The sequence below is a fragment of the Leuresthes tenuis genome, unplaced genomic scaffold, assembly GCF_036924035.1.
Source record: "Leuresthes tenuis unplaced genomic scaffold, fLeuTen1.0.hap1 SCAF_23, whole genome shotgun sequence".
NCBI lineage: Eukaryota > Metazoa > Chordata > Actinopteri > Atheriniformes > Atherinopsidae > Leuresthes > Leuresthes tenuis.
The window spans coordinates 15,871,842-15,885,695 of NW_027325377.1; positions in this window are offsets into that span (position 1 = coordinate 15,871,842).

Genomic DNA, 13,854 nt, shown 5'->3' on the forward strand with positions numbered 1-13,854 from the left:
TGTGTTTAGGATCATTGTCCTGTTCCACGACTCAGTTTCAGCCAAGCTTTAGCTATCAGACTGATGGCCTCACATTTCACTCTGGAAGACGTTGGTATACAGAGGAGTTAATGATCAACTTAATGATCAACAGGTCCTTTGGTTGCAAAACAAGCTCAAATCATCAGCCCTCCACCACCGTGCTTGACAGTTGGTATGACGTGTTTGTTTTGGTATGCTGCTGTGCATTATAACCAAACTTCTCCACTTTGGTCTGGTCTGTCCAAAAGACACTGTTCCAGAATTCGTGTGGTTTGTTCATCAGAAACTTTACAAGCCTGAGCTGATCTGTCACGTTTTGTTTAAAGAGAAGATGCTTTCTCCTGCAACCCTTCTGAACAAGCCATACTTGTCCAGGCTTTTTCTAACTGTGCTGTCATGAACTTTAATATAGAAATAGATAATAGAAAAATACTTTATCATTCTCCAGTGGGGGGAATTCAAAGTGTTGACCACTTGTGAATAATCTCTCTCTGTTGAATGATGGACTGCTGACTGATGTCTTTCCTCCTTTGCATTCTGTCAACACACCTGTGTCAAAATGCACCCCCACCTATTGATGATCAGTTAATCAAGTGCATTTGATTAGCAACACCTGGCAGCTACTCACCCTCTTATTTTCTGTGGAAGCAGTACAGGTGGATTTAGTTTTTGATGCACTGCTTTTGCAACTTTTGCATCATTGAGCATTCGAAGTTCTGCGTCAAGGGAACACGTTGCCGGTAGGGAAGTGTGGCTGTGTGTTGGTGTGGTTTTAGGGTTTATAGCCGAATCCTTGCTTTTTCTTCTGGTCAGAGTTAACAACAGTAAACAATGGCAACCGAGGTGGAGCAGCTGTATTTGCAGTTGGAGCTCATCAATATCGAAGAACAAATGTTGAAGCGCAGGCGACAGAGAAGACTTTTGCGGGGGTGGTCTGTGCGACCTTCCGAGGCTGGGAACGGGTGAATTTACAACACTGGTTGTGAATTTACTGGTGTGAATTTACAACCTGGATGAACAAATGCCCTTTCGATAATGTCGAATGTCAACGAGCTTCTTCAGCCATTAAGACCGAAAAAGCAACTGCCAGAAATTACGTTCTGAGCGGACCAATCACAGCCCTTATGGCCCGTGTTTACTTGACGTGTAGTTAGAATTTTTCAGAGGTGCACGTCAGGCTTTTTTTTATGTCCTGACATATAAAACTCTTCAATTGAAAGGGGGTACACTTTCTTTTTCACATGATTGTACATGTACTAAAGTTTAAAAATGACCTCATAGAAACCAAAATAATCCCACAGAGATCATAACATCATAACATTACATCCATTTTGACTGATACTCCCCTGATGTAAAGCTTAAATTTCTTTGTCGGCATTTCATTATAACCTGTTTTTTATTAAAAAAAAAACAACCTTTTCCGTGTTGTTTCAAACATCATACCTGCAATGTTCATCCGATTAAACTGCAGCTGATTTCAGTCCCACCAAGTTACAGTTCACACACTTTCCTCACAAAGGGAACGCCTATCTGCAAAGAACTGAGTACAAAATAAGATGAAGGAAGTGAGGAAAGCCAAGAAAAGCAATATATAACAGAGTATAAAAGCATTCAGAGTGGTCAGATTTTAAAATAGAGCCCGAGGATAGAACCCAAGGATGTGTGAGGATTCCTCACACATTGTGACACTACCAGTTGAGTTAACTGCACCATTTGGTGTTGTTGAAGTAATTTCGTATCTTTGGTGTGTCGGATGGAGTCTGAGAATGTCAAATGTCATGATAAATGTCACCAAAGTGGCTTGCAACACAGCAGTGATTTTGTGCCCAGGGAGGGTACAAAGTGTTCAGTCTGATCCAAACAGAAGAGAGTAAAAGGCAGGTACAGCTGGAGAGCATCTATGTAAGAACATAGAAGAAACACTGTTTGTCATTTCAGCAAGAGGTTTCTTGGCAGACTAACTCTCATCACATGAAGAAGAGAGCTGTTCATCATCTTCTGCATCATAAGCAGGCAGCAGAGGAGCCTTGCGGTGACAGCCATGCCTTTAAAACATGGTCTGCTACATTGGCTGACATTAGAGGCAACGAGAGAGAAATGATTTCATCATTAACATTCATGAGCGGGAACATGGGTGGCTTCCAGCATGCTGGGCTGCTGCTGAAAACAAAGACAGCACCACACTGAAATTAAAGCTCTAATTGATTATTTTGAAGACAGCAAGAGCATCATCAGAAAACTGAATGCATCAACACAACATGAGGAGCAGACACCATCCTCTGTGAATGTCAAGCACGCTGATTGTGGGAAAGAAAATCTTTAAAAAAAGGCTTAGCTTGCTCAGTGTTTATCTCAAGAGCAGTGCAAGTTTCTTTGGTGTTACTGGAGCTGGATGATGGTCCTATTTGCAGCAGTTATTTTGCTCAACTTGACTGTTGGTGACAGCCACAAAGCAGCGGTGTGTGAGGCTGGATCAATTTGTTACCAAACAGTTTAATGACACCCTGGCTGTCCTCGTGACCTGCGCTTAAAAAGACTGTTTTGTGTTCATTTTTCTCACAGCACTTGTTGCCTGTGAGAGGCAATTGGCAGATATAAAGGGGCCAGCAACATGTTGGGGATTACTGTCTTATGTTTACACACCCCAGAGAGTGGTTTCCTTAATGGAAATGAGTAGAGACTAAGCTTGCGAAAAACACAAACACATGAAAAAGAGTGGCTATTTACTAGTTTACTGTCAAAATAGTGGAGGTATAACGATGAAAATATGAAATTTTAACAACTATAATGACATGTCCTCCTGCAGTCCAGGCCTATAGCAATACAACTGGGATATTCCAAGGTAACCTAAGCCATCTCTAACTGTATACCTTATCAAAAAGGAAGTTTTTAAGCATTATCAAGGTAGAGACAGTGCCTGCCACCCAAACTTATACTGGCTGCTGGTTCCGTAAGTGAGGAGTCTGATAACTGAAAGCTCGTCCTCCCTCTCTACTTTTAGAAACTCTAGGAGCCACAAATAAACCTGCAGTCTGAGAGCAAAGTGCTCTGTTGTGAAAATATAGAACTGTGAGATATTTGAGGACGTGATATATGAGGACATTCTATAGGTGAAATAATTCTTTTTTTTATTATGGATGGTGCAGATTAGAATTTAGACAATGGAAATGAGGTAAAAATGCAGAAATATGTTAAGGAATCTTTTCAGAACCTTTTGTGCTGCATTTTGGATCAGCTGGAGGCCTGTATGATGAGGAATTGTATGAGTATATAACTGAAGTAACCAGTATATATAGACTTATCACTCTTAGACAGGATGTTCCTAATATTAGCAATCTTTCGGTAAAAGATGGCAGTTTCCAGAAACCTGGAACAATGTTCAATGTTTAATGTACAAAATGTGAAGAGATGGCTCTCTGGTCACAAGAAATTAGTGAGCTGAGCATTAAGTTGTTGATCTGATCTGATCTAGTCTGAGATCACCCAGAATGTGTAGAAATGTGTTACACTGAGACTTTGGATTAATACATCTGAACCAATCTTCCTGGTTTGAATATTTTGTAGGCTGCTTAACAGTCCAGACACTCTACTGAGGACAGTCGTGGAGGAGTAACACGCCTCAGCAAACTTAATTTGCCTAATATAGCTTGTAACCTTAGACCTGAGAGACGATGCAAAAGACACAGGGCTGAAATAATCTTTTAGCTCCTTCAAAAAAAAAAGCACTGGGCCATTAAAGTTCTGAGTGTTGATGGCTGAAATGTATCTTATGCCTGTTGAAAGATGTACTTCATAAAATACAGATCTATTTTCAAGGAATTATGCTGATTATTTATTTATTTATCTATCATTTAGTTCACATAACCTGTTAAAGACATCCTTCATTCCCCTCATTGAGCAGGTCTGATTTAATCACAGATTTCCTAATGGCTCTGTGGTTTAATTAGGCCATTTAAAGGTTAACTGCCAGGTCTGCACCCACACCCATGACAGTCGTACATCTTTCCCCACCTTCTCCCTCTGTACCTCTAGCTTAGTTGCAGAAAAGCATGTTTCACGTTCTCTGTTTATTTTCATATTGATAACGAGCGTTACCCAGCATGCACCATCCCCCCCCCCGTCGCCTCACACATAATACTCGTTTGTCACCACAAGTCTCTGGTTTTGTTCTCCCACACACAAATATTACCCCAATAACCAACAATGCAATTGAATCATTTTAAATGAAACAATAAATCTGTTAAGTCAAACTATTGTTTCTTCTTTTTTTTTCTTAACCACGAACCAAAAAACATTTTACTTGTGCAACACAGATTTATATAAAAAAAAAAGCAACAAAACACCTGCATGTAAACTGTAAGTTATAATTGTAAAATAATACAAAAAATAATTAATAGGCTGCACTAATTACTTTTGAGAACCTTTGGTAACCTTTTTAATTTAGGGCTAAAAGATTTCAGCTCTTACCAAATGTTGTTAATGGGATTAACGTCAGTCATTTGTTTGTTGCTTGATGTGTGCTTGGGTTGTAGACCTTCACCTCAAACTTAGTTTTCCCAACACATTTTGTCCTATTTTCATCTTTAATGAAACTTTTTAATTACATTACAAACTGTCCAAACAAAACATTTTAAGATCTCAAGAGATGCTTGGTTGGCTTTGAAGTGGTTAAACGTTTTGATGATATTTCTGCTGCTCTCAGACAGCTCTTGTCTTTGCCAAAGTAAATAAACTGGGAATAATCAACCCTTTTTGTACAGGAAAACCAGCATTTTTTGTTTAATTCAAACCACCTGAAAGTATAATATTAAATGCAGGGGAAATTAATTTATCTTCATCAAATGATAACCATTAAATTGAGTCCAGTGAACAATTTGTCTCTATTCTTCAACATATTATTTGTTTTTCTATAATTTTGGACATTTCATTCAACAATTCTTATTTGACTGAATAATTCAAATATTACAATTGCAAGTAAATAGTGACAATAGTTAAAACCATGCAAGATTCTCATTAATGTATGTTTTAATCATGTTGTAAGTTAGCAGTTCCTAAGCCAGGGTCCCCATTCCTTAGAGGGTGTCACTGCAAAGAGTGATTTGTAGTGAGAAGATGAAGGGCATCAAACACAGCTGTTAAACAAAGTCATGTGCTGACTATCGTGTAGACACGTGCTTGTGGGCTTCAAAAAACCTCACGGATTTAAAAAAAAAAATCAAATTCTTTTGCAATGGCCATGTCCATCTGTGTGACCTGCTGACTGAAGCGCTTTGAAATGTTATACCTCAAAGACACATTAACTAGACTGAGACCAACAAGCAGGTGCAGGATCCTGAATACAATATCATCAAGCATAAAAACGCTCTGCATGCACAAACTTAAATACAATTTCTTGGCGCATGAATGTGGCGGCTATGAAACTCATCAGAGGAACAATTAGTGTTGGACCTCGACATTTCCGGCCACGGGGATGTGAAATACCTCAGGCGTGACAGTGAGCTTACCTTCAAGAATGCAAACAAAAGGATTGTACATGTGGTTGCATCTATGTCCTGGACGCAAGTTTATTCTTTGACTTTTTCAGTGTATAACCCCTCGTTCTTAAAGTAAGCGCCAGCATAAATCTTGGCTGGGTCCACATGTAAACAAAGGGGAGATCGTTGCATCTGACATTGCGAGTCAAAAAACATTAGTGTTCCCGTTCACGCACGAATGCCACAGAAGACAAAATCTTCACCCCGAAGGCATTTTCCAAAAAGTTCGACTTCAATGCCCAAAGCTGCGTTTGTGTGCGTGTGATAGGGTTTGTCTGGCCTCGGGATATGTTGCTCCCTTTTAGTACCCGTCGAAGACTCCAGGACCCTTGTATCAATATAATTTTTAAAAAAGAGCCAATAGCCTGTAACAGGTTATTGGAAAGATTCCACCTGACATCAGCTGTTTGGTATTGAAAGCTGTGAAAATAAACGTTTGGAGATTATTACAGCGGGTAACGAAATTCTTCTGCCAGTGATTTTATGTTTCTTAAGAGTGCAATTTTGCTCAGTCAGGTGTTAAACATTAACTGAACATTAGCATCTGAGCATATTATCATCCTGATGTTGGCATTTAGCTCAAAGACCACTGAAGTACAGTCTAACACAGCTGCTTGCATGGCTTGAGATTCAGTTTTGTAACAACAGGCTGCTGGCATCAGGTGCTTGTGCGCTGTGTTGTCGTTTGCCTGCTCTATAGATCACAATATACACTAACAATTACTGGACGAGGGAGAAAGGTATTTTAAGAGAGGCATTATCTTGTGCTACAGTTTCATAGTTGATCCATGGATGCTGTTTCACAAATAAACAGTAGTTATTAATGAAAAAATCTCCAAAAGGTGCAGTTTTCACACGCTCTGGAAATCAGAGCTAAACGTTTTAGTACCTCATGATAAACCGCAGTAATAAGGAGTCAATCTTCCCTTCTCTCCATCTTTGTTTTACGCTAATGTGCACACACACACTCGGGTAAGCGGTGACTGATCATGCTGAGAGCGCCTCACTGGGATGTTCGGAACAATTACCTCTGCCTCGCTGCCACTCAGGACCCCTCAGGTGAAGTCATTATCTCAACCAGAGGCTGCTATCTACGGTCACAATTAATTCACATTAATAGTGGAGCCTGGGCCACCAGGACCATCTGGATGTATGGCTCCAATTACACCCATTACCGGACAAGTTAGGTCTGGAAATTGGAACTTTTTATTTCTGTAGTTGGGTGCTCACAAAGCAAAATGGCACTTTTTTAGGGGCTGCCTTACCAAAAAATTTTTAAAAAAGGAAAAAACTTAATGCTCATGGGGTGGGGAGAGGGGATAAGGTGTTGGGGACATTTCAGAGGTAGATGGCATAGCATTAATATTAAAATGAGTCATTTTCTTGATTCTGATCCAAACAACCTTTCCCTGTTCAGACATCAAATAGCAATGACAGGCTCTTGGTCTCACTTCCATCCTGTACCTTCTGGTGTTACATAATTCTCTTAGCATGAAGATGAACCTGAAAGGCTGTGACGATGAAACTGATCGTCCAAATTTGTATTTTTGTTTATAGTTTAGTTTCAGCTGTCAAAAATTTGGGAATGAAGGAGGAAAGCGTTAAAAGATGCATAGAAACTTCTCAAATCTCTCTCAAAGCATTTTCCTCTTTTTCATAGATTTTTATGTATGTAATTAACCAAGCAAGTGTTGGTTCATGTATAAATTGTTACTTTAAGTATGGATTTGGAGCTTTGGGAAGGCAGATGATATTGATATGGCCTTGGCATTGTCAGCACATTTTCTTCCAGTGTGTTAGCAGACAAAAGCCAGGAAGAGAGGAGAAACTATCAACAATTTAAAGCAGCTGAAAGTAAAGTTTTCATATTGAAATGGAACAATTAAATTCTTCAGACTTGGGTAGAAGTTTAAAAAAGACACCAAATGTACACTCATCAAACAGTCAGTTCACAGTCACTGCTATAAACAACATGTTTTGTGCTGGGACACTGAAAATCTAGCTAATGGCAATGATGGCAACATGGTTGCGTGGTGTTCATGTGCAAACAGTAATCTCAGAGTAATCAGAGCTGAGGAAGCCTCCGCCTGAACTCTATTTGTTGTTTTGTCACTTTGCTATGTGAAGGGTGAGCAGCATTTTCTACTATGTTGAGCAGCTTTTGCAGCATTCGTCTTTTTACGATCTGCTCCGGGGGCTCCAGAGTAGCCCCCAGCACAGAGCCAGCCGACTTCATCACTTAGTCACGTTTTTTTGAGTCTTGTTTTGATACTTCTGCCCCAACAGATGATGCAAAGCAGATTACACTCTCCACCACAGACTTGCAAAAGAAATGCAACATCTTGGTGCAGACACTGAAGGACTTAAGCTTCCTAAGGAAGTAGAGTCTGCTATGTCCTTTATTGTAGACAAGCCTCAATGTTGTGTTTTCAGTTCAGTCTGTTGTGTAGATGAACACCCATGTATCTGTAGTCCATCATCACCTTCAAATTTTCTCCCAGGATTGGAAATAATGTTTGGCCTGGTCTTCCTAAAATTCCCTGTCATTTCCATTGTGTTGTTTTCATTCAAGTTGAGGTGATTGTTCCCACACGATACAAGCAATCAACCAATTCCCTGTACTAAGCTTCTTGTCCAAAACTGATACATTCAAGACGATGACAAACAGTTATTTCTGACGATGACAGGACTCTGAGTTATACTGGAAGTCTGAGGCGTACAGAGAAGAAAAAAGGTGAGAGAACAGTCCCCTGTGGTGCTCCTGTACCACTAACCATCTTCTCAGGTGCCCAAGCCTTCAGCCTCCCAAACTGTGATCTATTTGTTCGGTAGTCAATAATTTAGGTGGTTTTGGAGGAATCCACTCATATTTTCTGGAGTCTTTACATAACAGTGCAAGCTGAATTGTATTTAAAGCGCTGGAGAACATGATCTTCACTCGGCTGGCTGCTTTGTCCAGATGAGAGTGGGCTTCCTGTAGCAGATAGATGATGGCATCTTTGCACAGATGCATGAGATTTTCTGGATGACGGAACAAGGCAGGATGTCTTCCACAGCACTGGAACGCTCTCCTGACTTGGGCTGACACTTACCCGTCATCTTGCAGAACTGCTATCCCCTCAACTCTGACCAGGTTGAAGCGGGTGTAGAAAATTAATGAACTAATCAATAATTATCAACTTCTTGTGGTTGTGAGACCAAATGCACATGAAATTATAGAATTGTGTCCATAATGATAAAAAAAGAATGCATTTTAACCCAAACTGTTAACTTTTTTTCTCACCAATTGGTTAGATCGCTGTTATTGCATAAAGTCAACCAGGAAGAAGCTAAAGGCTTTTAGTACAGTGGTGACTTAGAATGTAACCCAAAGCTGAAAAAGCAGTCATCATAACTTACACTCACACTGCAGTCCCATGCTCCATCCACCCCTACTTCTGCTTCTTATAGAACCAAATTATTGTTGTTCACGTCCTGTAAAATGTCCATCATGTCCATGACAGGGCCAACATGTAGACAAATGAGACAAACAAGGATGCACTCTTGCACTCATACGTATCGTCAATTTAGAATCTCCAAATCTAATCTAATCTGTCAAACATGTAATCAAATCTAATCTAATCTCCAAGTCTAATCTTGGAGGAGAACCCACTTGTCATTTTATTGGACATGGACATCAAGTATTTTGTTTAATTTGGAGGACCTCTTGTAATATCATGTTGTTTGAACATTTTAATGAGAAGCGATGCCCCAGAGTGTGTGTGTGTGTGTGTGTGATGGACTTTAGATCAGGCAGAAGTCTTGAATACAAGGCTGATTCCTCTAAGACTCCAAGTGAGAACACTATATACATTTTCTGATTATTTCAAAGAGTGTTGTATACTAAATATAACACTTCTTCTTAGGACTAAGTGAATATCATAATCATGTTCACAGTCATTGAATGCGGAGGAATTAAGATATAGAGTCTTGTGTTGATCAGTAATAGTTAAAATAATAGATAACAGCAGAAATTCTATACCATCGTCTTTCTTTATTCCCTCCATACGATTCTTTTAATACTTTTGTGTTTGGATCAAGACAGGCTGATTGCATCAGGGAATTTGCAGCCTTGCTTCAAGTTAAATTGTGTTCTCCTGGTTGTTAATGTTGACCAATTTGCCCTCTTAGAGTCAATTCACGCAAGTCCCACCGAAGCACAATGTAATCATAATAATAAATGTGCTGCCTGCTGTCATATGTCTTTGATTAAAGGCACTGCGGTGGAGATGGTATCAGCAAGGCCCAGCTGAAGATTGCAGTGGCTATTCAAGTGTGTTTCACTTAGCCAAATTGTCAAGACGAAAACTCCTGAGTTTGTACACTTTTCTGAATTCTGAGAATATATAGAACATATATAGAACATAGTGTATTTCAGAGAATGTTTATAAAAATTCAGTAAATAATAGATATAATAATTGACTGAAGTAAGGCCGATCCCCTGCATCACTGTTTCAGCCATCAAATGAATCAAAAGTAAAGACAAACTTAGACAAATACATTAAATCATGACCATTTTCCTCCTACACCCAAAGTGTGTGCTTTGCATCTAATATATTCTCTTTCAGATTAACTAATCAATAACTTGGAAGGGGGTTACTTTCACGCCCACCTGGAGATGAGACTGAAACATGTTGCCATATAATTAGTGACATTTAATTTTTTCTCAGCACAGTGATTCGATTTTCATATCTCCTCTTGTTACTCTTGCTCCCTCTGCACTCTCCAAATATTAATCTTGAGAAAACAAGATCCTCATTTGAATACTCCAGCGCAGACGCGAACAACTCATCGGTGTTGTCTTTGATTGAGCTGTTGTCATGGTTACCTGGGTGTTCAATAGATAATAGGGCTGGACCTACCTTTCACAGAACAATAATTAAACAGTTTAAAGCAAATCGCACAGCATTCATTTCTCTAGGTGGCGGCCGGTGAGGTTGTGGATGCGATGTGGAGAACGGGGGTGTTCGGCGTCTCAGTTTGAGGAGTTGTGTGATAATGAGCACTCCTCTTATCATGCCATCTCAGTGCCACAGTTTACTCCATTGAACTGTGGTGTTTTGTTCTTCCGTATTTGCAGTCTTCCTGTTTAATTCAAATGTGGCTTTTTGGTGTCTGATTTGTGTGAAAGCAACCTTGTCCCAGAACAGTTGTCAACAGATCTCATGAAAGGAGCAGACAAGACAGGAACACGTAATCCCCAGTAAAGTCACAAGGCCTCTGTGACTTTATTAAAATCCTCAGGTACATTTGACAGAAATCAACAGCGGACACCCAAACAAACCGATCTGGAGAGCATCATATTGAGCTACTTGCGATTCTTTGTCTATCCACACTGACAATCCCCTACAAACAGAGCGTGACCTGTTCTTAAACCCTCGCCCACTCACAAAGAGAACCATGAATGAAGCTTCCTTTGAAGGACTTTTCTTTCTCATGTTGATCCACGGTTATTAAAGAAGGTATAGAGGCACAGCTCCAGCAGGGTGGTTATTAAGAAAAGGCGAGGCTAAGATACAGTGGTTGTTACGTAAGAGTGAATAGGTGCTGGGTTACATAACACGTGTTGTGCAAAGTACACACATCTGCTGTGAACACATGTGAGAGGCATCTTTTCACTCAGAAAGAACCCCGCAGATCTTTTTAACAGCAGCAAACTAGCATATGGTGGGTCGAATGAAGCTTTGTTTTCTGTTTCATGCATTTTCATGTGTTGACAATTGTTAGTTTTTTTCAGGATTGATACATTTTCAACAAAATCTACTTTCATTCGTGTTTTGTTTATAAATGCTACAGGTATGACCGTATATTCTCACAGTACACCTCGCACAAAAACTCAAGAGACTGGAGATTACACTCCAGCACAGATGAACCATACTAAATGTACAAAAGGACCAAAGTTCCCTCTGGTTGAAGCAATTATGTTAGATATGGAGGCTAATGCGTTTGGTTCAACTGAATATTTTGTCAAAACTGATTTGAGTTGACAATTGAATGTAGTATTGTACACATTCTTCAAAAATGACACTGCTTGACAGCAGCATTAATCCTGCTCATGGCACTTTATGGCTAATCATAGGTGCTCCCGTGGCAACGCACTCTCACTCCCAACTCATCATATACCGACGCTGGGGCAAGAGCCCTTTGCATGAGTTTTCAAAGTGATGGTGTGTCTTTTTACTGTCACTTTTCATATGACAATAAAAAGCTTTTACTGACAGTTTTTCTTTGCAACAGTAAGTGATGCACTGGCAGCGCCAACAGCAAACACCGGCTGGGAAATGTCAGTCTGTAGTGCTGGCGTGTTGGAGTCCAACCTTGAGACTGCTATTTTTCACTTCCTTTTCTTTTCTTTTATTTACTTTGTTTTGACTACTTTCTCTTACCTTGGTAATGACTTGGAAACCATCACTGTTAGGTTTCAAAATACACATTAAAGCACAATTTATTGGTCACAGGCACATTTACAACAGGCAGAGTTGCTCAAAGGGATGTTCAATCTGGACGGTTGAGGGGAAAGCTTCCCAAAATTCCCCAAGTTGCCAGGGTGACGCATCCTGCAAGTGTCACATGACCAGTTTTCCCCTCCATAACCAAAACTTCATAACCAAAAAACTTCATAACCAAAACTTACTTCTTTGTATTCAAAACTGTCAGTAGGTGACAAGTTGGGAACGAGAACAGGTCACCTGTGGCATTGATTGGGTCTTTTTGTATTTATTCATTTATCTCTTCTTTGGTTTCTTAGTGCTGGAATTAATTCTTTTGTGCCAAAATGACAGAATCATCAGTGTACTTCAGGACTGGACTCATCTGTGGTCTGGAGACAGGCAATATGCAGTCGTGTGTCTGAGATTTTAAAAGAAAAGCAAACATCCTGGCCCAGATTGAGGTTTGTACGCATCCATAATTTTGTTTACAGTTAGATTCTAACATTTAGTTCAGCACCCAATTACAAAACCAGCATAACATGACACAACACAGTATGAATATTAATACTATGATAATGCAAAAGGTACTTAGGACTTCTCCAATCAGAACCTAAACAAGAGAAAGGGAAATACAGTAATTAGATAGATGGTATGACCGAGATAAAAGAAAATATAAAACCAGAAGCAGTAGGGGTAAAAATTTAGACAATTGTGCACCACTTTGATACATCTTACTCAGCTTGGTGATAGGAGGAGGAACAAACCTATTTTTGTACCGCTTTGTTCTTCACCTCAGGATGAAAAACCTCCATCCAGAGGGAAGAGGAGGAAACGCACTGTGCAAAGGGAGAAAGTCATTATCTTAAATAGAACTGGCTATCCGCTGTACCTTCTTGGTATATAGGGATGCTGACCACAGCTGTGGCTCATCAATCAGATAGCTGAACCATTTAACTGTTTGGTTTAAAGAATTTCTTTCCATCGAAGATGTGACCAAACCTTTCTACTAAAAAAAAAAAGGACAAAACTGCTACGATAATTGTATAATAAGACATGGTTGTGCACTATTGTGCTGTTAAGACGAATTTGGGAAGATGCTGCTTTAGGTTTCTCGTGAAGGTTCAAAAGGAGTTTTTAACTCTTGACAATCTTGAGCAGGGAAGCTTGTAGTCTTGGAGACGACACACAGATTTCATTGCTTTGAACAAACGCACGATAATTGAGGCAAGCCAAGAGGAGCAGCTCAATATTTCTATCAATTTAAATCATCTGTCACGTGGATCATGGCAGCAGAAGACTAAGAACAGGATGCCCAGAGAAAGTGAGGGGAAATTATAGCTTTGTGAGACCACCTGGCTTTTTGAAAGGTCAGTGTAACGTTCAAAAGAAATTGGCATCGAAAGGGGAGGAGTTTTTGTGATGCAACTCCACAAAAGCCCCGTCTATTTGCTTGTCAAACTCCACACTCGTATCACCTGTTGACTCTTGATTTTATTCTTCAGACCAACAGAGCCTGTGAGACGATCTTTATAAAGGACAAACTAGATGAGAGCAGCGCCCTGTCTCGCTTGTGGCTCAGTTCCGTTGCCGGCAGGTGGAGATTCTATCTCCCTGTTTGCACCTTCTGTACGGGTGAGCCGCTAAGATAGCGTTCCTATAGGGAGCAGCAGCTCATCAGTGATCACCTGGGACAAAAGCCTAAACCAAGAGGAAGGGATAATGCTGTTGTGTAAACGCAGCTCACAGAGGCACAGCTTCAGTCTTGCTCTATCTTCTTTTTATCTGAGTGGACTATCAGACCTGGGGTAATCGTTTTGGGGAATGGATCG